Genomic DNA, 24,098 nt, shown 5'->3' with positions numbered 1-24,098 from the left:
GAAATTAGACTTGTTTCATTTGGTCCCAAGAGTGCAGAACAAAGATAACCGCTGAGAGGCGGATTTCAGCTCCACAATTAGAGCTGTCAAAAAGTGAAATGGGTTTCCTGGGGAAGGTTCTCCTTCATTGGAGGTCTTCGAATATTCTTTTGTTAGGGATGTAGTAGAAGGGAACCTTGTTTGGCCACAGTTTGACCACTGAGGTCCCTTCTTCTCCAGGTTCAGTGCTCCTGTTTAATGACAAAAAAACCAGATGTGTGTGGTTGCTGCAGGTGCGGGAGGCAGGTAGGAATGCAAGTCCAGCCCTGATTCCTGGAGGCGTGAGGGCGTTGAACGCCTTCCTACTCCAACTTCCTCTCGGCCCAATTATCAGGATAGAGAATGAAGGAGCAGGGTTTGGCAGTCGTAAACTGGGGACGTTTAGGGAGCAGACAGAAGGCGAGAGGCGGGTGGGTTGCAGTGGCTCCTACCGAGGTTCCAAAACACTTGGTTCCTTTAACAGACAAAACTAGTCTCCTCCATCTTCATCGATCTGGATTAGGCTGGATTCGTTAGGTCTGGGGCTCCCGCCCTCCTCTCCGAGATTGGACTCTGATTGGTCTTCAGTATTGGTGGTGGGGTGGGGCTTGGAGTAAAGGGAGAGAGGAGGGGAGAATTTGGAGGAAAAGGGCGGGGCTAGAAGCTCTCTAGGCCTAGAATGAGAGGATGGGCGGAGAGAGAGGCGGGACTAGCGGCCCGAGGCGGGAGGGGCCGGACAGGGAGGTGAGGGGCGGGGCTAGGGTTGGCCCGAGGCCGGGGGCGGGAGGCGGGAGTGTAGACTGCCTGGGGGTTGGAGTCGGAGCCCAGTGCCTGAGGCTGCAGCCGCTGCACTTACTACCTGAGTCGGGCGATGAGTGAGGGATCCCGGGAGCGAGGTGAGTAAAGCTGGATTGAGCGCGGCGAAGACAAGCGGGTGAGCGGGCGCAGGGACCCGGGGGGCGACGGGGATGGGGGAATAGGGGGCGGGACGTCCCGTTGCGCCAGCTGTGAGCAGCTGGAGTGGGTGGGAGGCCGTTCGGTCGCTAGCGCCGCCCTCCCCCGGCCGGGTCCCCGCACCGCTGGGCCGCCCGCGCGCCGCGGCGGCGGGGCGGGTGGGCAGGCGGCAGGCGGCAGGCGGGTGCTCGCACTCTGTAGCCAGGTTGGAGCCGGGCCCGGGAGCAGGTGAGCTTCCCCCTCCGGTGGGGCCCCGGGGAGGGCAGAGGAGGAGCCGCCGCTGAGACTGCGCTCCCTCCTCCCCTGGCCGAGGCCCCGAGGGGCTGCAGGCCCGGACCGGCCAAGTTCGTGGCTTCTTCGCGCTCCAGGTGCGGGCGGGACGGCGCTATCGGGCACTTGGCCGTTGGCCGTTCCTGCGGCGCGGCCGGTGGGGCTGCAGTCCAGAGTTGAAGGGGGCCCTTTGCGAGCCCAGAGCCCGGACTCGTTTTGCATCTCGTTCCCCCGCCCCCTGCAGCAGCTGCAGCCGCCGCTGCTGCCGCCTGGGGACCCTGCTCCTCCTCTTCTTCGGGCCGGCGGATCGGGTCTGGCCGTGACCCCCGTTGCACGCGGGGTCCAGCTGTCCATTCCCCGCCCTACAGCGCTCCAATCTGCCTGTCTGCGGGGTTGGCCTGACGTCGGGTATAGGAACACAGAAAATAAACTACTAAAAAACACCTTGAGTTTTATGAATGGGCCTCAAGTGCCCGTTTCTGTTTGGAAGCTGACTTTGAGCTTCTAGGGAGGGACTGCAGAAAAGGTGTTACTTTTATGTCTCTGTTTTTCCCGTGATCGTTCCTTTCCTCTTCTGGTGGAGAGGGACTTATATTCTTTTAAGTGTACATTTGGTTCATATACCATTAAAAAGGCGAGGACTAGTTATAAAAACAAACCCCCAAACAGGAAGATTTAGAAATTAACAAGTGATATCGGGACAAGGCCTTCTGTCAGTCTGTTCGTTGTAGAATGATGTATTATTTGAGACTTGAGACTGCTTTTTAAAGATTCAAATAGAGTTTTAGTTGGGCCAGAGAGATATATGAACTCCAACTTAAATAGCTATAAATAGACTTTGCGAAATATAGACTGATTATAGAGTTGGAGAAACTATACAATCATCGTTCGATATAGTCTACTATATTTCTTGTGCAGTTTTTGAAAAATTTAGCATATAAACAGGTTGGTTACGTATATCTGTTGTCATGGTTACCTGTCTTGGATCATAAGGGCAAAGTCTCTCTCCCTTCCCCAAAGCCATGGAGCACATATTACTAAGTTCTGTACAGGCTTATTATGCATTGCTGGAATGTGGTTCAAATTTGGAAGAAAAATATGAGTGGATTTTTCCAAGTAGCCACAAGAATTAGAATGCACAAAGAATGAGTTTATAGTATATTTGAAAATGTATTGGGCCAGAAGATTTTGAAGAAAAATATTTTAGGAAGAGACACTGGTTAAATTAGGAAGCTTTATATATTGAGTGAAATTGGTGTCATTGAAGGGGAGTAGTAAAGAACCTAGGGGAAAACATCAGACGTTTGAGGTGACATTTTGTATATAATTTAAGCAATAGAGGACTTTTCAGAAAGTTCAAGCTATGCAGTTTTTGTACTTGAACAAGGGTAGTGATTGTATACCAGGCGCCTCCTCTGTTGGAACAGCTGTTTCTCTCCATCAGATGACTTTTACCACTCAAATGCTTTTTGCTTATTGCATTGTTACTACCCAGATTCTTCAGAAGTTAATCCATCAATCTTTTGGAAAATGTGTGATTTATTTAAAGCTGCAAGGATAAATTATATCAAATCATGTACTAAGTGAAAGAGCTCAGTCAGGATGAGGAAGACAGGGTCAGAAATTTCATAAACTCATACATTTAGAGCTAAAAAGAGACCTTACACAGGGACCATCTGTCCCAACCTCTCCATTTTATTATAATAATAATAATAACCAACATTTACATAGTGCTTTAAAACTTGGTTATCACATTTGAGCCTCACAACAATCCTGGGAGGTAAGTGCTATTATTATCCCCATTATAAAGATAAGGAAACTGAGGCAGAGACATTAAATGATTTGCCTAAAGTCACAAAGCTAGTGTCTGAGGACAAATTTGTAGTCAAGATTTATTGGGTCACCAAGGTACTGAAGAAATAGAGGCCAAGGGTGAGAGGTAAAGTGACTTACCCAAAGTCACATAGATAATCTGGTGAGCTACAGGTCTTCTTGGCTCCTGGTCCAGGGACTTTTCCACCATCTTATGCTGTCTCTTCTCTACCATGTTGACTAACCTAAATTTAACAGCATATTTATCTTCAGGAAAATGATATCTTAATTTATGGAAACCAAGCAATGCTGGTAGTGTGTTTCACAGAAAAATTTAATTAAATGGTGATAAATGTGTGGGATTGGGGGAGTAGCCTAATCTAATTTAAACCCTATTCTATATTGGATCTATAAGCCAGTAGTACTCTGAATAGAAGAGACATTTGGGTGATATCCTTGAAGAAGAATGGGAGTTATCAAACTGTCTCAAAATCTTGTTTGATTTTTGTACTTTTTTTAAAAACCTTACCTTTTTGTCTTAGTAACTACTATAAGACAGAAAAGCAAGGGCTTGTCAAATGAAGTTAAATGACTTGCCCTGGGCCATACAGCTAGGAAGTATCTGAGGTCAGATTTGAACCTAGGACCTCCATAGTCTAGGCCTGGTTCTCTATCCATTGTGCACCTACCTGTTCCCTTGACTCTCAGTAGAACATCAGCCCTGGTAAATAGAATAATATAGAATGCCACATTTCCAGAAAGAAAGATAACTGCACAAGGCATGGTGGTTTGTTTTGTATTGAAAGAGAAGTACAAGGCAAATAGGTGGCTCAATAGATAGGTCTAGAGATGGGAGGCCTTGGGTTTAAATCTGGCCTTAGACACTTTCTAGCTGTGTGTCTCCGACCTAGTCGCTTGACCCCCATTACCCAGTCCTAACTGTTTTTCTGCCTTGGAACCAATACTTACTATTGATTCTAAGATGGAAGGTAAGGATTTAAAAAAAAATACCACCATGAAAACAAGGGAATGAAGAAAAACACAGAAATTGAAAGCTTATATTTGTATCTGCTTCAGTTTGGGTAATGATATCTACTTACTTTACCCTTAGAATCAGAGGTTCCTGTCACAAAGATTCTCTGAAGTTCAAATGGAGACTCCTTAATATTACCGACTTCTTGGGAGAGGTAGGCAGAAAACATTCCCTGTACATTCACTTTATGTAAATACAGTAATGATAATAATAGGATTCATATAGCCATTTAAGTTTTGCAAAGTGCTTTACAGATATCTCACATGAGCCTCAAAACAGCCTTGGGTAGGTGCTCCAACTTTACAGGTAAAGAAATTGAGGAAGACAATGAAGTGACTTAGTGCATATCTAAGGCTACATTTTCACTCAGGCAGATCCTTTTCTACTTTGCCATCTAGCTGCCCAAGAAAGAAACTGAAAGTCAAACCTTTCCTCTTATAGATCACTTTGGGCATTGGGCTATGTCTCACTAACCTATTTGCAGGTCCCATTCCAATTACTGACAAAATTCAATAGCCCCATCTTTATACCTGTATTTAGCTAGCTTTTGAGGTGGACCCCTGCAGGCAGGGAGAAGTGGTTAGAACCTGACAATGTGAATTTCTGGGAAATGTCCTTGAATAGACAGCAGTTTTCCTCCCACCCTGGGAGAAACTGGGGACTCAGGAGGTTGGGTGTTTTTTGTTTTTTTCTTGCTAGACTAACATTGATAGCAGCAGCAGCAGTGTCCCAGCTTGAACAGGTGACTTTGGGACTGTTGCCTTTATATTCATTGTGGGAATCCCTGGTACTGCACTTACCTCTCCTTGAGAGGTCACCATGAGAGGGGAGCTGTTGATTTTCCTTTTGGGAGAATAGGCACTAGATATATTCTTCTCTCTTTTTTGTCCCCTACCCCCAAATGATTCTCAAGATTATTCTCTTTGGTAATGTTATTTTTCTAATTTCTGTGTAAGTAGTTTGAATTTCTTTTGTTGGCTAGATGAGTTCAATTGATCTAAATGTTGTTGTTTCTATGCTACTTTATTTCTATGTAGGAGGGTTTGGGTCATGGGTGGGGTGCATCAGGGTTTGGATATCAGTATATAGAGATACTGAAGGGACCAGGATTTCTCAGAGGCAGCTGGGGGCATAATGAATGGAGTGCTGGGCCTAAAAACAGGAAAACCTGATGTTAAATCTTGGGCAAGTCAGTTAACCCCTATTTGCTTCAATTTCCTCAGCTGTTAAATAGGGATATTTAGAGGATCAAATGAGAGAATATTTGTAAAATATACTTAACACAGGACCTGGCACATGGTAGATGCTATATAAATACTTGTTTTCTTCCTCTTCCCTTTTTCCTGGGGACTTAGAGTTAAAAATAAGAAGGAATCTTAAGGTTTTAATTAGGAATTTTTTGAGGTTTCCCAAAAGGCTAGATCTAGGTATTCCTCCTTTTGCCCTAGACAAAAAATGAGTCAGAGAGCCATCTCTGCTGCCCAGGACAAGGTTTCATTCCTTCACTGCCCCTGCCCCTATTTTCTCCCTCCTTCCCCCCTTTTTCCAGAGATACCTCTTGGTGGTGGGGGTGGTTGGAGTAGGGGTGGAGTAGATGTTAGGGACTACTTAGTGGAGAGAGAGAGAGGATATCACTGCACCTGACTGACAATTTTCACATTCCAAAGATGGGGGACAGAAGGAGGCTTGAGTACATTTTTCCTCGTGGTGTTATCATCTATCTGAAGCTGATCAGCCATAGATGACCACAAAAAGCTATATACCCTGGGAAATAATGACTCTTCTTTGATATTGCTAGCTTCTTATTCCTTGCCTCTTATTCCTCGACTAGTAAGGACCCCCTCATCCATTTCCATGTTCATTTTATCCTCTCCAATGGTCATATATTATTGCTGGCTTTTCTTTTGAGTATCTGTGTTTGTTTTTGAGGATCCGAGGATTCTCTGTTCTCTGCCTTTTAGAATGATACAATGGTTAAAAAGTACAAAAGAATCATAATTTTGGAGCTGGGAGGAAAAAATTTGAGATTATTTAGCCAACCTCCTTCATTTTAAAATTCTATGTTACAACCCCAAGTTTATACATTTGAATGTAAACTGGGATATTTAGCAAATGTGTTGAACACCTGAAACAGCTGTAGAATTACTTCCTCTAAAATGGGTTAAATTACCACAATTTTGTGGCAGATGGGAAAGTTTTCCAACACCAGCTCCTATTTCAGCTTCAAAGTGCTTTGATTCTATGACTGCACCCTCCACACTTCCACTCCAACCCCCTATTGTGACAGAGGCTGGCACTTGTGTAAGAAGCTATAGTTTCAGGAATTAATTAGCAGTCAATATATAAAAAGGACTAACTAACACAAAGAATATCTTCACTAGTATTGTATAGTACTTGAAAGGGGCCTTAGAAGTTATCTAGCTTCAACTTTTCAACCCAGTAATAAGCTAAATTTAAATTATGTAATAATGCCTCCACTGAGACCTATTCTAGTGCCTCACTTTGGCCTAGAAGTAGCTTTAGATTCTTAAGGCTAACCTAATAGAGCAGAAGTTCTGGCAGGTTCAGTCATTCTATAAAAGCTTTGGGTCAGGCCACAGTAGTAGACTTTGTTTTCTGAGGACCAATCTAACTAATAATGGAGATAAACATCACCAATAGACTGGTGTGATGGTGGTTTGGGGGTGGAGAAGAGATGTGTTATTATGGCAGCCCATGAAACCAATGTGTACAGTAGCCTTTGGTCCCCCATATGCTTCTGTAGTGATGGTTATGAGAATGGGGAGAAATGTATAGAAAAGCATGGTTTAGGAAGAAGGCCATGTGTTTGTAGGTTGCTCAGGAGTCTCATGCTTTTATATCATATTTTTTCTTTGAGGAAAAAAAATTGAGAAATGTTAGACATGGAAAATTCCAAATAATATTATAGAAATTAAATAGCTTATATTGTAGCATATAGAAAAAGACTTGTTATTGACTTGGAGGTTATTACTGCATCACTGGTCTGTCCAATCAGACCATTGACTTGTTTGAACTAAAATTAGACTTAGTAAAAGGCAAGAAGAAAGAATAATAATGAGAAAAAGATATGGCACATAAGCAAGTACTGACAACCAGAAATGGGAAATAAACAACAGAAATGAAATTGACACCAATTATAATAATTTCATACAAAAACTTAACCAATATAAATTAATTGCCATACCAAAAGAGCCCAGAGAGAATGCTTATCGATAGAGATCTGACTTATTTGCCAAATGGAATGAAGAAGCCAAAATCATTTCCAAGTTAGAATATAGACTTTTTTTGGAAACCTTACATTGAAGGATGTCTGGACAACTCTAAGCAGTATCATCTCATAAAGCAGAGACAAGCAGTTTAAAACTATTTTTTAAAAGAGAGTTTGGCAAGACATTCCACTAAGCAATGTCATTTCAAGGGCATTCAGGAGCAAAAATGGAAGGAATACTACAGACAGAAGAAAAATGGAAAAGATTTGTAAAAATTATAACAAGCTCTTCTCCCACATCAAAGAGAGTGGAATTAACCTACCTGGACCCTAATGTCACAATACTAGATAAGCTTTTGGGGAATTAGAAATTACAAATAAGGGAAAGCAAGTTTTTTTGGACAAAGTCTATAGAGGAGATCTATACTGGAAATGACACAGTTTAAGGGTACAGAAGACTCAATATCCAAAGTATTTGAAGGAGGAGCAGATACTAAAGGAACGGAAAAAATATTAGACCTTATTAATACCAAAAAAGAAATTGAGAGAACATCAATAACTATTGACTTATATGGTTTCCCATTTATACAAGACTGAGAATCATCTCTGCATAAAAAGTTGGCCTTTTCATTGTGGGTACCACTAGAAAAACAAAAACAAAAACCAAGCTGGATAATTAATTTGGCCCTGAGTTAAAAGAGAAAAAGAAGGCAGGCTGAATTTGCTTTGTGAAATTGCAAAACTCCTTTGATTGATCTCAGACTTACCATGGAAGCAAAGCCTCATCTTTTTAATACCACCATGTTATATATTATACTGGTGTTGTGCGGCATTGGGATGTGGAAAAATACAACAATCTTCGAGAACTAAAAATGAATGTCATAGGGCACTGGAGGAGACATGTGATGGGTATGAGCAACCAATCAGTAACTTGAAAGAAGAACAGCACTACAAGATATCAAAGAATTAGATAAGAAGATATATTCATCAAATGATAAGGTCTTCTGATAATAGGTGAGCATTCAAAATGCTTTGAAGGTAACCTTGTAAGCTCAGGAGAAATTGAGAATGTTAGGTGTACTTTTCTGTGTCAAACTTAGGGACTAGCGTTGAAGGAAATGGAGCAGGCACAGATCAATTGTGATAATTTTTGTTGGAAAGAACTTCCAAAATGATTTTGGATCCATTTAATAATAATAATAATAATAATAATGTACATTTATAGGATGGTTTAAATTTTGCAAAACATTTTCTGTATATTACTATATTTGAGATTTACAGTGACCCTATGAGGTAGATACTATGTATATTGTCACTCCATTTTACAGATGAGCAAACTGGGGCTTAGAGCGGTGCTTACATAAGCATCAGAGGGAGAATTCAAATGTAAGTCTTTTTGACTCCTGTCAGAATTCTTCACTATACCATTTCATGTTCTAAAAAGAAGTTAAATGGTCATTATCAGTAACAGTTAAATGTGAAATTTGAGACTGCTTATGATTGTGTGTAAAATACCTAGGCATTTTTGTGAATGAATATTTGCAAAATCCCAGAGAACATGTAAATCAATAAATTTTATTGAATTGTTATATGTATGCATTTTCAATTATGTGCTTTGTTTTTATTAATATTGGAAAGTATATGCTTATTTGGTATGTGGCTTTTCCATTTATTTTGTTGGTGTTTTTTTTTTGTTATAAACCAAATAAATATCAACAAAAACAACTCAACACACATACCAAATAAAGAAGAGAAACTTGCCACACACACCTGGGCTTTAACTAAGTAGAACCAACCACATTCACAAAGAAAGACAGTAATAACTCTTGTTCTGAAGTTCTGCCACCTTTGAAACAATATATATATACACACAGTGTTATGATCAGTCTGGATATAGTTCTAGTTCTGTTGGTTTTGCTACCACCCCCACCCCCACCTCCTATAGATGCCTTTCCATATTTTCTTGTATGCTTCTTTTTGTTTCAAACCCTTACCTTACCTTCAGTCTTAGTATCAGCTCTAAGAGAGAAGAGCAGCAAGAGCTAGACTTTCTGGGTTAAGTGACTTGCCCAGGATCATACAGTTAGGAAATGTCTGAGGACACATTTTAACCCATGTCCTTGAATACTTCATTTTTATCCTTTTATGGCACTTAACAATATGTTATATTAGTCTGTCATAATTTATTCAGCTATCATCCAATTTTCCAACATAAATTATTTCCAATTTTTTTATTTTGCTATTACAAAAGGAACAACTATGACTTTGTACATAGTTTTTTTTTTCTTTTCTCATTGTTTTTTAGATAGAATCCTAGCAGTGGAATAATTCAATTCGATAAATATTTATTAAGCATGTACTCATTCCAGGCAGAGAACAACTAGATGGTGCCATGGATAGAGTGCTGGACCCTGGAGTCCGGGAGACCTGAATTCAAATCCTGCTTCAGACACTACTTGTGCAAGTCACTTTACCCTTGTTTGCCTCAGTTTGCTAATGTGTCAAATAAACTGGAGAAGGAAACGACAAACTAGACTTCAAGATCTTTGCTAAGATAACTCCAAATGGGGTCATGAGGAGTCGGATGTGACTGAGCCAACAACACCACATGGCCAGGCATGATTCTAATTGTGCAGTTTACAATCTAATTACAGTGTACAAAAGGAAACTGTAAAGGATGGCAGACAAGGGGGTATGATGTTCCCCTGAGTCCTAAGCAAAGCTATTGATGGAAAATATTTTGGAGAGTTACCTGGAAAGTTCTGATCTGAGTTTGATAAAATGAAGGCCTGGGGAGGACTTTAGTGCTCTCCTCTCTAACCTTTCACTCAGAAGGGAGAGGAAGCAGAGGGAGTGAAAGATGTTAAGTATCAAAACTTCAGATTTCAGGTGATAAGTTTATCCTGGGTGAGGCAAGATGTTTCTTAGAAGTAAATGAAATAGAGCTGTTGATAGAAAGTAGCGAGTTACCTGGAAAATTCTGATCTGCATCCTCTATATAAAGGAAGGTTTTGGAAAGAGTTATTGCTCGGTCCTCTTTTCAAGTTCTTAATTCTTGTTTTAATACTTTCTCCAAAATGTTTGTACCAGTCGGCATTCTTACTAATGACATAATTTGTGTGTCTTTTCCCATAGCCATGCTGGCAGTGGATCTTATGTATTTTTAAAATCTTTACCATTCTGAGGTCATATCTTCAGGTTATAGTCATTTTAATTTCTGTTATTATTAGGGAATTTGAATATCATTTCATGTAATTTTGTTTTAGACAGTTTCTTTATGCCCCTTTGTTTATTGATTAACTGGGAGGGTGTGTTATTTATTAGTCTCTTAGACACATATCACTTTATTGTTTCTGGAGATCTGAATATTATCTGATTATATTTATCTAAAATATTTTCCCAATTATTTTCTTTCAATTTCTGCCCCATTTGTTGTGTAAAATCCTTTTACATAATAAAGCCCATCTATGGATTTTGTCCACAAAGATTTCTTTTATTGAGACAAATATATTATTCTTTTCTTTTTAAACATTACTTTTTATAAAATTTAGATCACTCATTCATTTAGAGTTCATTATAGTATACTGCATGAGGTATACTCTACCCCCCTTTTTTGTTTTTTACCTCTGTAGCCATCCAGTTTATCCAGCAGTATTTATTGAATAGTGATTCCATTTTCAGGTGTTTTCTAATCGGGGGTTTATCAGACACTAAATTTTATATTATCTGGATTCTATATCTGGTTTTTGTGCTATTCTGTTAACCTATTTTTCTATTCCTTTTCCTTTCTATAATTTTAATAGCTAACATTTAAGCAGACTTTACATACACCTATCTGTTATTTTTTTTTTAACCCATACCTTTTGTCTTAGATTCAATACTAAATATTGGTTCTGAGGCTTCTGGGATAAGGACAAGGCAAATTGGGGTTAAATCACTTGCCCAAGGTCACTCAGCCAGGAAGTATCTGAGGCCACTTTTGAACCCAGGACTTCTTTTCTCCAGGCTTGGCTCTCTACCACTGATCCACCTAGCTGCCTCTAGGTCTATTTTTTAAAATGTATTTTTTTATTGTCATGCAAAACACACTTCCATATTAGTAGTAGTAGTAGTAGTCTCTCGGTAACTGAGGATGACGATTGTCTTTGTGCGTTTTCATCTATGGTGTATAGATGAGTGTGTAAAAAGACACTAGACACTTGTGCGTGAAAGAGATTTAAGTGGAAAAGTCGATGCACAGAGACAGTCCCATTCTCTCGGCGTTGGAAGCCTGGGTCCAGTGGCACGAAAAGTTGTTACACCTGGAGACTTCCTCAGCTGCATTGGGTGGCCGTGTTGTCCTTTGTGCTCCAACACGCCCTGAGCACTCCACAATGCCTTGCTGTATCGCCCTCTCAGCCATCTCACACTTCCATATTGGTCATTGTTATAAGAGCACATTCCTATATAACCAAATATAACCAAAAATATACTATAGGTCTGTACATTTTTAAAGTACTGTCTTATTTGGAGATGCCCTCAAGTTGTAGAGGCCAGGGAGTTAGCTTTATTTATTTTTAAATCCTTACCTTCTGTCTTAGAATTGATAGAGCAGTAAGGGCTAGGCAGTTGGGTTAAATGACTTGCTCAGGGGCATAGAGCTAGGAAGTGTCTGAGGTCAGATTTGAATCCAGGACCTCCGATCTCCAGGCTTGTCTCTTATCCACTGAGTCGCCTAGCTTTGGGGTGGGGGTGGGGAGGGGGGATGGGGATGTGGAAGATAGGCACTATTATAGCATGACTATTACTGTTTATCAAAGCTTATTTTAATTTCATTAATTTATTTCCTATTTCTTTTTTGATACATATTGTAGTATATTGATTAATCTAGTTTCTGGTGAGTTTGCTTTGACTCTGCCTTCTGGATTACTTATGTCCCTATTTTTTTCTAGTACCCAGCTCCTAAAATGCATCTATTCCCTAGGCTACCAAGTAGTGTGGTTCTGGGTGTCTTCTGGGTACCTATTTCTCAGGAAGTTGCTCTAGGCCTGTGCCTGGCTTTCCACTACTTTCTGATTCTCATTTGTTTCCCCCCATTGCATTGTGAACTCCTTAAAAACAGAGACTATCTTTTGCTTTTCTTTGTATTCTTAGCTTATTGACTGACTGCTGCTAGCAGCTCTTTGTGCCAGAAGCAATCTTGGGAAAATTAAGTTCAATTCAGTATTGATGAATTTCCTACTATGTGCAAGAAGTGTTTCAAGGGGGTTGGGAAGTTTGGAGGTGGGGAGATGCCTCTGACACATGATTGGCTTTGTGATCCTGTGTCATTTGGCTTGACTTCTCAGGGTCCCAGAGATTTCTGTGGCTATAGTATGTAGAAGAGTTGCTGATAGATCCCTGTACTAATGAAACCACAGATCCTAACCAAAGCAAGTTTGCAAGGCACTGTGCTAGGAGCTAAGGATACAGACACAGCCCTCAAGGAACTTTACTTCTGCTGGAGGGACAGAGCATATATATATCTAAATATATACAATATTGAAGGAGGTAGAGACAATTGGGGAGGCCTAGATCAGAAAAGGATTCATGGAAAAGGTGGTACCTAAGCTGCACCTTGAAGTAAGCTAGAGATTCCAAGTGTGGAGGAGCTACATTCAAGGCTGTGCAAAGTTTTAGCAATAATAGTTGGGGCTACTAGGGGGACTCAGTAAATTGAGAACCAGGTCTAGAGACATGAGGTCCTGGGTTCAAATTTGGTCTCAGACACTTCCTAGCTGGTGATCCTGGGCAAGTCACTTTAGAGTTGTTCCTAAGACAGAAAAGTAAGAGTTAAAAAAATAATAGCAATACTTAACCATTTATATAGTACCTACTATGTGCCAGGCATTGTGCTAAATGCTTTATAGTTATCCCATTTAATCCTCACAATACCTGGGAGGTAGGTGCTATTATTGTTATCCTCATTTTACAGATGATCAAACTAAGGCAACAACAATGAACTGACTTGTCCACTGTCAAACAGCTAGTCAGAGTCTGAGGCCAGATTTGAATTTCTCTCTCTTCTTGACTCCAGGCCCAGTGCTCTCTCTACTGTGTCATCTACTAGGAGATGGAATGTTGAATTTGGAGAACAGCAAACAGGCCATGCCTCTGGTTTAGTGAGTAGAATTCTATTGGTGGCTTTCAGTCTTTAAAAGGAAAAAAACATCTCCCTACTTCCTAGTCCCTTAATCTCTACATTACCTCCATGGTTGCAAACTCTGGAAGCTAACTTGGTCTTACAGTGTTTTTAAATGCATTTGCTCAAGGGAATTAGGCCAGGGATGCTTGGTCTGGATGGAAGAGCATTCTGCTAAGATCTTTGCTATCACCTGGAGAAGTTCTTGAAATTTTCTAATAGTTGAAGACAACATATTGAGAGAAGTACCTTAAATTCTAAGATGATAAAGTACTTTAGATTATAAAGTGATACCTTGAAGTGCTCTTGCAAGTAATCTTAAAGATCTTATCTGAGAACCATATCATCCTGGGTTCTAGTGCCCATTTGCCATTTGGAATAGGTATAAACTTGCCTGTTTTTCTCTTTTATTAGAAATCCTTTCTTGTGCCTAATGGAGTTTGAAGCAGTTTCCCCCAAGTTGATTTGTGTATTTTATACTTGAAATGGAACATTTTAAGAACTTGTGCTCAAAGTAACACCCTTATTATTGCAGTGTAGGCTGTATTAAGACCAGTAGCATGACATAGGATGAGTGATGCTTCTTCTCTTTTTGCCAAAGATTTTTAACCATTCCATATATAAATTATGACACTAAAGTTAACATTTGAATGAAATGCAGATTATTGTTTACTTACTTGAATTTAAGTAAGAAGGCAGAACAAAGTGTCATCACTTTGGGATGCCTTCCTCATTATCATCCTCAACACTATTAAGAAAACCATGCAGAACCTACTTTACCTTCTGATAAGAAGAGCTAATGTGGAAGATGAGACAGGCATTGTGCTACACTCCTCACAAATATTAGCTCATTTGATCTTCACAACAACCCGGGAGGGAGGTGCTGTTATTAGCCCTATTTTGTTTTATTTTTTTTAAAAACTCTCTTACCTTTTGTCTTTAAATCAGTACTGAGTAGTGGAGCTAAGGCAGAAGAGTGGTAAGGGGTAGACAATTGGGGGTAAGTGACTTGCCCAGGGTCACATAACTAGGAAGTGTCTGAAGGCAGATTTGAACCCAGGGCCTCCCTTCATCGATCTGTCCATGGCACTCCTGAGCTGCCTCCTAAAACCTACGTTGGCAGACACAAGAAATGTGGTAGAAGAGAGACAAGTAACTATTATACTTCTTAAGGATAGGGGATGTGGACTAGGCTGAGTTCTGCTATAGGGAGCTCCTGGAGAAGGAAACTTCTTCCCCTCTCACCCTCTAGCTGCTGGGGACCTTCTGTGTTGCCTAGCACACTAAGAGGCTTAATGACTTGCCTGAGGTCACAGAGCCAGCATGTAGCAGGGGTGACACATAGACCCAGGTCTTTCTGGTCCCAAGGCTGACTCCATCCTCTATGCCACAGAGCTACTGTTTCTTCCTAGGCAAGTATTCCTACAATTCTGAAGACTTTCAGTGATGGAGAACCTATTACCTCTCATGTCTGTCAGTTCCACTTTCAGACAATTTTCTCAGGAAGTCTTTCCTAACAAAAATCTGCCTCCCTGTAACTTCCACCTATGGTTCACAGATGTGTTTTTTGAGGGCAAAGCAAAACAAGTCCAGACCCTCTTCCACATAACAATCCTTCTATGTTCCCTCTAAATCTTTTCTTCTTCAGATTAAGCATCCTCTTCTTCTTTCATCTTCCCTTCTCCAACATGATTTTGAGCTCTCTTCTCTCTCACCTGGGGCCACACCTCCTCTGCAAAAACTGTAGATTGCTGTATTTCTTAAAATGGGGCTTGGACATGTGGAATGTTTTGTACATGTATGTGTTTTGTGGGATTACATGTATAACTTTGATCAAATTGTTTATGGTCTCAGGGAGTGGGGAGAGGAAGGAGAGAATTTAGAACTCACAATTCTAGAAAATTAATGTTAAAAATTGTTTTTATGGAGGGAATTAGGTGCCTCAGTGGATTGAGAACCAGGCCTAAAGATGAAAGGTTCTGAGTTACAGAAACTTCCTACTGTGTGACCCAGGGCTTTAATCCCCATTACCTAATCCTTAGTGCTCTTTTGCCATGGAATCATTATATACAGTATTACTTCTAAGACAGGTCAGAATTCTTTTTAAAAATTGTTTTTACTTGCAAATTGGGAAAAATAAAATGATATTTAAAAGATTTAAAGATTTATTAAAACAGATTTTTAAAAAGATTAAAAAAATTTTTTAAATGGAGCTTAGACAAGATGAACCCCTGTACAAGGCCTTAGAGCTCTCCATTTATGAACCTGTAGTGCCAAAAATTGGATATGATGGTCCAGCTGATGTCTAACTAGGGCCAGTGTACAGCGGATCTCTCTATTCTTCACTTGGTTTTTCATTATCATATCTAGATAACTCATACTGACTTTGCAAAACTCCTGAGTTTTCCCAGCCTGGCTTATGACTTTCTCATAGAGGGCAAAATTTGAGCCTGTTGTCAGACCAGCAGGGTAAAGTGTCTCCACTGAGATGTCGGAGCCCATAGGGCATAGACTAGTATATTTTTTCCTGGGTCCCAAGTGTCTAGCATAGGGCCTCCCATGAAGCATTTAGCACTTAAATGTTGAATTGAGTTGTTAGAGCAAGTTCCCACTTATTTGTGCACCTTTAGAATTTATTATCTGACTCAAAATGGAGAGTCTTTCATGGATAATCCTAACTTTACAGGGAAAAGTAATCTGATAGGATAAATGATTTAATTTAGGCCTTTGGCTATTTATAGACATGCAGTGAAGAGTTTTATGAACCCAGATAGATAGTATAGTAAAAACTGATTTTGTACAGTGTTTGTGGAAGGTGACTAAGCCTGAACAGTGTCTCTGTTACAGTTCCTCGATTTTAGAATCCTGTTGGTGAATTTGTTGGTGTTTAAAATTTTATCACCAAACAGTGAAATCTCATACAGAGCTGTGGAGGGGAAGAGCTCTTGGATTAAAAGTATTCTGGATTACTACAAGAACTTGTGTTGGCAGTTATAACCTTGGCTCTGACTTTTTAATATTCCTTGTTAAGTCAGTTGTCATGTATAGATTGTTTTTATGCAAAATGACCTTTACTCTGGAAAGTCATTATACTTTTAAAGTTATAGTCTGTTTGGTCAATCTGCTAAATTCATTGGACACTTACTATGCAGAACTCAGTAGAGGAGGGATAAATGAGACTGCTGCCCTTGAGGACTTTATAACATATCATCCCTGCACTTTCCTCAAAGTGTCAATAGCAGTTGACATTTATATAGTACTTTACATACATTATTTCATCAGATCCTCCCAGCCCTATGGAGTAGATACTGCAGAAATTAAGTGACTTTTTTTTAAACCTGTACTTTCTGTCTTAGAATCAATACTGAGGGGGGCAGCTAGGGTGTTCAGTGGATTGAGAGCCTGACTTAGAGACAGGGGAGGTCCTAGGTTCAAATCTGGCCTCAGATACTTCCTAGCTGTGTGACCCTGGGCGAGTCACTTAACCCCCATTGCCTTAGCCCTTGCCACTCTACTGCCTTAGAACCAATACATAGTATTGGTTCTAAGGTGGAAAATGAGGGTTTTTTTTTAAAAAGGATCAAATTTGAGTATCAGTTCTAAGGAAGAAAAGTGGTATGGGCTAGGAAATTGGATTTGTGACTTACCCAGGTAACACAACTAGGAAGTGTCTATGCCCCACCCACCCCCCAACCCTCTGTCTCCAGGGCTGGCTCTCTACACTGAATCACTTTGAGCTGCTTCTGGTGAAGACACTTTTCCAGCTCTACACAGCTAGTATTGGAGGTGGGGTTTAAACCTCAGTCTAGCAACCTGCTACTTTGCCTCTAAATAATTTAATGTAATACCAAATAAGAGAATATACTTAGATTGCAAATCAAATGTAACTCAGGCATAGGAGAAACTGAAAATATTTTATTTAGGAGCAGGGAAGAGAAAGTCAGTTCAAGTAGAAGAAAGACTAGCTAGAGAATATCTTGGTGGTGGTGAGTTGAATGGAATTTTAAAAGTGATAAGGGCTATGAACTGATGTTATTGTGGGTCAGTTCATCTGTCTCTTCATGATCCTATGGAGCAAAGCTATCCATGGAGTTTTTCTTGGCAAGGATAGTGGAGTGGTTTGCCATTTCCTTCTCAAGTAGATCCTTTAGTCAGGTAATCAGAGGTTAAGTGACTTACCCAGGGTCATATAGCTAGAAAGTGTCTGAGATTGGATTTGAATGCAATTGTTCCTGACTACAATTTAGATTTACTGAACTAGAACCAATGGTGATTTTTTGTTCAGTCATTTCAATTGTGCCCAGCTCTTCATGATCCCATTGGGGCTTTTCTTGGCAAAGATACTGGAGTGATTGGCTATTTCTTTCTCCAGCTCATTTGACAGCTGAGGAAACTGAGGCAAATGGGGTTAAGTGATTTGCCCAGGGACACACAACTAGTAAGCCAGTAAGTCTCTTGACCACTGAACCACAGCTGCCTTCTAATGAACTGATAAAGGACAATAGTCCTAGAAGAATGGATGAATGTGCAGAATCAGGGAGGTAGAAGTCAACAGATTGTACATAATAGCTTGACTAGAATAGAAGGGTGATGGGAAATGAAGTTGAGTTGAAGAGAGTCTTGAGTACTAAACTGGGGAATTTAGACTGACTACTAAACCATAGCTATTCAGGAGCAGAATTTTATGAGACTGCTTCTAGAAATAATACTGCTCTTTAGGAGTTCATGTTATCAGTTAGAGATAGGTGAGACTACACTTTCAACTTTATATTTTTTAAAAAAGTTATTTTTTTTTTATTAACCTCTCCTGTTCTTACATTACATGCATTTCAGAACGTATTTCTCTCCATCTCCTACCTAACAAGATATCTCTTGTAACAAAGATTGAAAGAGAGGAAAAAAATAGACTTCAGGAAAACTGATGAACCCTTTGACTATGTCTGACAGAATATGTCTTACACCTCTAGTCACCTGCTCTGAAGGATGGGAGGTATATTTTTTGAACTTTTCTTCAGGAAAGAAGATGAAAGAGCAGCTTTCCCAGAGGTTTCCAAGTGCCCTGGGGAAAGCAGTATGGAAGCTGATAGTTTCTTACACTTATGAGGCAATTTAAAAAGGATTCCTACTTTATTTAATGATCCACTAAAATACTGATCGCAAAGCAACTCGTCATGTCAACTGTATATAGTATATGTATAGTTTCCTTTCCTACCTGAGATGACCACACCAATTTAGACTTGCTGACCTAGAATCAATGGTTGTTTGTTGTTCAGTCATTTCAGTTGTGTCCAACTCTTTATGACCTCACTGGGGGTTTTCTTGGCAAAGATACTGGAGTGATTGGCCATTTCTTTCTCCAGCTCATTTCATAGCTAAGGAAACTGAGGTAAATACTTAAAAGGATTAAGTGATTTGCTCAGGACCACTCAGCTAGTAAGTGTCTGAGGCTAGATTTGAACTCAGGAAGATGTCTCCTTGACTCTGGCCACTGTCACCTGGCTACTTAGGAAGAGCCATAGGAAAGCAGATTTTTGACTGAGTTATAAGATAGAGCTTTCTGAAATGAGAGGCCATATGGTGTAGGGGAAAGAGCGCCGAATTTGCAATTTTTTTTTATTCCCCAGGGAAGGAGGTATAACCTCTCAAGCTACCTCATCCTTTAAATGGAAACAGTAGTACTGTGAGGCATTACCTATCACAGGGTTGATAGAAAAATCAATGAGAGTTATCTAATTTAGCCCATAAAAATGCAGATTATATTTAGAGTACGACTTAGCAGTGCAACTATTGAAAAGAGTTGCCCATGAGGTAACAAACTCCCTGTCACTGAAGATATTTGAGGAGTTGAATCTGCCAGGGTTTCCCTAGAAAGGATTTTTGGATTAAGTGGGAGGCTAGATTACATGACTTTGAGTGGTCCCTTTCAATCATAGCCCAAGAAGTATTATTTTTTTTTAACAAGGCAGAAAATATATGATAAAATGATGATATTGGGCATTTTATTTTGGCAGTTATGTGTTTGATGGGCAAACTAGGTGGTAGTGTTTAGATAGAACACTTGGCCTTGAATCTGGCCTAGTTCAAATGTGAATCTGAAATGTAGAATCTGAGTTCAAATGTGACTTCAGAAATTTGCAAGCCATGTGACTCTGGGTAAGTCCCTCAACTGCTATTTGCCTCAGTTGCTCATCTGTAAAATGAGAACACACTGGAGAAGAAAATGGCAAAGCACACTAGTATCTTTGCCAAGAAAACCCCTTGGACAAAGTCCATGGTGTCACGTGGAGTCAGACACAACTGTATAACAGTGTGTTTGGTAGTTGTTAAAGGGGAAAGATTGAAACAGTTACTGTATTTCAGAATCGAAGGAATAAGGATTGAATCTAGGAGTATTTAGCCTCTCTTGGGCCATGGAACCCATGAGCAGGAGTCTGGAGAAGCTAATGGACCTCTTCTCAGGATAATGTTTTTTAAATGCATACAATAAAATATGTAAAATTACAAAAGAAACCAATTATATTGAAATAAACTTGTGAAAAATATCTCATTGAAGTTTATGGACCCAGGTTTTAAGAATTCCTAATGTAATTGGACTAAGTTGTTATGTTAAGCTATGAAAATGGAACTAGAGAAGGAGTTGTTATCTTTACCATTGTGATCCCTGAATCCAGAAAAACTGACATTGCTATGAAATGAAAATTGGGAGGAGGTGGTGGTTTGGGATTTGAGAATGAGGAGATCTTAAAATTCAATTCGCTTTAGGCATTGTGGTGGTATCCAAGTGGTGAGATGTAATTAAGTCACTAAGTATTTATGAAGGACTTATTCTGAGCCAAGCACTGAACTACAGGCAGGTAACCCCTTTGGGCAGTTATAACTCCAACCTGAGCACTCTTAAGCAGAAGCTACAGCTGCCATTGGGTCCCTTATATCTCTCTCTTTAATCTCGGCATACCTACCTTCTGCCTAGCTCGTCAGCAGGCTTTACTCTTGCAAGGGGAGGCTCTCTGTTCTGAGACACAGTGATTAGTAAGAGCCCCTTCCTTCCCTTGTTTTTGGGTGGGACAAAATGAGTCACACAGGATAAGCCAGCATGACTAGGTTACATATTTCATTACATTAAAACCCATTATCTCTCTTCTGAAACAGTGTGCCACTGTTCTTTTCCTATTTTTAAAAACACTCTTACATTCCCTCTTAGAATTAATACCGTGTATTGATTCCAAGGCAGAAGAGTGGTAAGGACTAGGCAGTAGGGGTTAAGTGACTTGCCCTGAGGTCAAATTTGAACCCAAGTCTGCCTGATCCTAATCCTGGCTATCCACTGAGCCACTTAGTTGCCTCCTTATTTCTGCCTTTCCAATTCTCTTGTCCCTTCTCTCTACTTATACACATTTCAGGCCTTCATCTTTGCTTGTCTGGTCTCTTTGCCTCAGTCTATCCTCTACACACCTGCCAAAGTGATTACCCTAAATTAGTATAGCTCTGACCCTCTTCCTACTCAGTAAACTGTTGTGGGTCCTTGTTAACTCTAGGATCATATATAAACTCCTCTGTTCGGCATTTTAAGCCCTTTACAATCTCCCTAGTCAGCCTTTCCAGGCCTAATACAATACTCTTTAATTGCCTGCTGTTCTCTCACCCAGCTGACCTTCCTACTAGTTCCTCATTCCTAAAAAGACAACCAATATCCAAAAGTGAATAGGGAATTAAGGTACAATATTCTTTGAACAGAACTACATAACAAAAGAGGAAGAGGCATAATGAAAACTTTCTGCAGAATTAAAGCCAGATAGTTCACTTTTGCTCACCCCCCAAGTGGAAAATAAATAAATATCCACATGCAAAAACCTGACTCCTGGCTATGAAGCCATGTATTGTTATTTGGTGGTTGGTTGGTTGTGTTGTGTTCAGTTGGGTGTCTTTTGACAGCAAAAAAAAAAAGAAAAAAATCTTGAAAATGAAATTTACCTGCTTGGCTAGCTACTTAACAAAATTAACTGAAAAACTAATTATTAACAATTACCATTTACAAATGTGCACTGTCTTAAAAGATATACCCAGTGATTTAAGGGGAAAAAATGAAGCACACTCAATCGCATTGCCTTCAATAACAAAGATGCTTTTTGGTACCACTAAGAAAATAACACTTTGAAAAATTAAATTATTCTTTATTTCATTTTTATAATATACATAATTATTAGTACAGTGGTAAATATATGTAACACATATGTGTAATGCATAAGTAAACACGCACATATTTAGAGGGGGTGCTTAAAATATTTTACTAATGAGAAATGTGATCCCAAAATTTTGGAGACCACTGCCAGTTCACCTCTCTCCCCCCCTCCCCTCCATTCTCTATACCTTTGCTCCTTTGACCTGTCATCCCTCATGACTTTCCAAACCCAATCCTGGATTATTCCCACCATTTGTCTGCTCTTGTGTTGCTGAATAGAACTGAAGTCATTAACAATGCTAACTCAGTCCAGTATAATGTATGTTTTCAAATCTCAGCTGGGCCCTCACTATAATAAGGCAATCCTGCTGTTCTTCCTTAATTGATTCTGTAGTTTACTTATTACAGCATTATTTCAAACTTTTCTTTTCTTAACTTCCCACAGTACTCCTCACTCCCTCTTATCTGAGGACATCTCTACACAGAAAATTGAGGCCATTTAGGCTTGAGTTCCTTTCTCATCTCCCATCCCTCCGATAACTCTCTCAATACTCTCTTACCTCAGGCTTTGTTTGATAAAGAGCTCTCTCTTTTTTCTTCCATCTCTCCCTCATTAGATGTTAACATTTTTGCTGGCCATTATCCTATATCTCTCTTCCTCTTCTCAGCTAAACTCAAAAATCTGTCTCTACTGCCTCCACAATCTTTCCTGTCACGAGGAAACTAGTGCATTCTGGCTTCCAATATCATTACTAAACTGAAACTTTTCAGTTACCAATAATCTTGTCATTGTCAAATCTGATGGCCTTTTTCTAGTTCTTATCCTTCTTGATCTTTCTACAGCATTTACCACTGTTGACCACCCTTTTAAACTAGTCTCTTTCCTGCTTGAGTTTCCATGGCACTGCTCTCTCTTTTGGTTTTTCTCTTAGCTGTTTATTCTTCAGACGTCTTTGCTGGATTTTCATCTAGATCCCTCCTACTAAGTTCAATTATACCCAAAGACACTTGCCTGGGTCATCTTTTCTATCTCTGTATACTCTTTTACTTTGTGATCTCAGCTCTTCTAGGTTCAATTTTGTCTCTATGCAGATGACTCTCCTAGGTCTATATATCCAGTCTTGTTTTTTTTTTTTCTATAAAGTCTCATGTTGCCAACTGCTTATTGATATATCTCAAACTGGATGTCCCAGAGGTATCTCCAACTCAGCAGGTTTAAAAGTGTTTCCTTTCCCCAAAATCAACCTATCTTCTGAATTTCCCTCTTTCTTTCAAGGGGATCGATCACCCAAGTGTATAACCTTGGTGACATCCTGTATTCATACTCTTCCTGTATATTTTCAGTCAGTTGTCAAATCTCATTTCTATTTCCACAGCATTTTTATATTTGCTTTGGTCTCTCCTGATAGCTATTCCCCTACCTCAGACCCTCTCACTTCTGACCTAGACTATTCTACTAATTTCCTTGCTCTTCTCTCCATCTCAAGTCTTCCCCCTCCCAATCCAGCCTCCATTCAGCTACCAGAGTGACTTTTCTCATGGAAAAGTCCTCCTACCTTTCTTCCCCACCCCAAACACTTTATAACTAATGGAGGCTCCTAATTACATGTAGGATCAAATATAAACTATGTTGCATTTGGAGATCTTCATGACCTTGTTACTTCTTCAACTTTTCATATAGGAAACCCCTCTACTTACTCTTTGTAGTACTGGCCCCTCTCTGTTCTTCATACACAACTCTCCAGCCTTTGCTCCGGCTGCGCCTCCCATGACTGGTATGTTCTTCATCTCAGCCCTGTAGAATTCCTGTTTCCTTCAAGGTTCAACTTAAATCTATAGGATGCCTTTTGCTCAGTCCCCAGCTTCTATAACCTTTCCCCATAAGGTTACATTGTATTTACTTTGTATATATCTTGAATATTTTGTATATGTTCATGCCTCCCTTGTTAGTATTCTGCTTTTTTCTTTGTATCATCAGTGCCAGTGTTTAGCACAGTGAATGATACATACAGAATAGACTCCCATGGATCAGTTTATTGACCATTAAGTGTAGGAAAGGAATTTGTGTATTAAAAAGTCTATGGAAGGTTAGATTCGGACCAAGCTGTGAAAGGCTTTATTTAAAAAAATTTTTTTAAACCCTTTTCTTCTGTCTTGAAACCATATTGGGTATTGCTTCCAAGACAGAAGAACAGTAAGAGCCAGCAGTAGGGGTTAAGTGAGTTGTCCAGGGTCACAAAGCTAGGAAGGATATGAGTTTAGATTTGAATCCAGGACCTTCTACCTCTAGGCCTAGCTTTCAATCCACAGAGCCACCTAGCCCTGTGAAGAACTTTAAAAGCTGAACAGAAGAGTTTCCATTTGATCCAAAAGGTAAGAGGAAACCATTGAAGTTTGAGTAGAAAGATAGCTTCCTTTAGGAAAATCATTATGGCAAATATAA

General features: G+C 39.9%; 1 protein-coding gene across 15 annotated transcripts in view; it reads left to right on the top strand.

The window, feature by feature from the left end:
• The first annotated feature begins 775 nt into the window (after positions 1 to 775).
• Positions 776 to 24,098, top strand: part of TEX2 (testis expressed 2) — a 159,411-nt gene continuing 136,088 nt past the window's right edge. For 2 of the 15 annotated variants that reach the window (XM_007482574.3, XM_056817082.1), the window contains exons 1-2: positions 776 to 914; positions 4,166 to 4,241. The gene's annotated coding sequence lies outside the window, so the exon portion shown is untranslated. Of the gene's footprint in view, positions 953 to 1,061; positions 1,201 to 3,254; positions 3,367 to 4,165; positions 4,242 to 13,371; positions 13,457 to 24,098 lie in introns of those variants that run through there. The other 13 variants (XM_056817090.1, XM_056817083.1, XM_056817093.1 and 10 more) reach the window with 11 other exon arrangements.

This window comes from Monodelphis domestica, chromosome 2, assembly GCF_027887165.1.
Source record: "Monodelphis domestica isolate mMonDom1 chromosome 2, mMonDom1.pri, whole genome shotgun sequence".
NCBI classification, from domain to species: domain Eukaryota; kingdom Metazoa; phylum Chordata; class Mammalia; order Didelphimorphia; family Didelphidae; genus Monodelphis; species Monodelphis domestica.
This window is presented reverse-complemented; position numbering and strand designations above follow the sequence as displayed.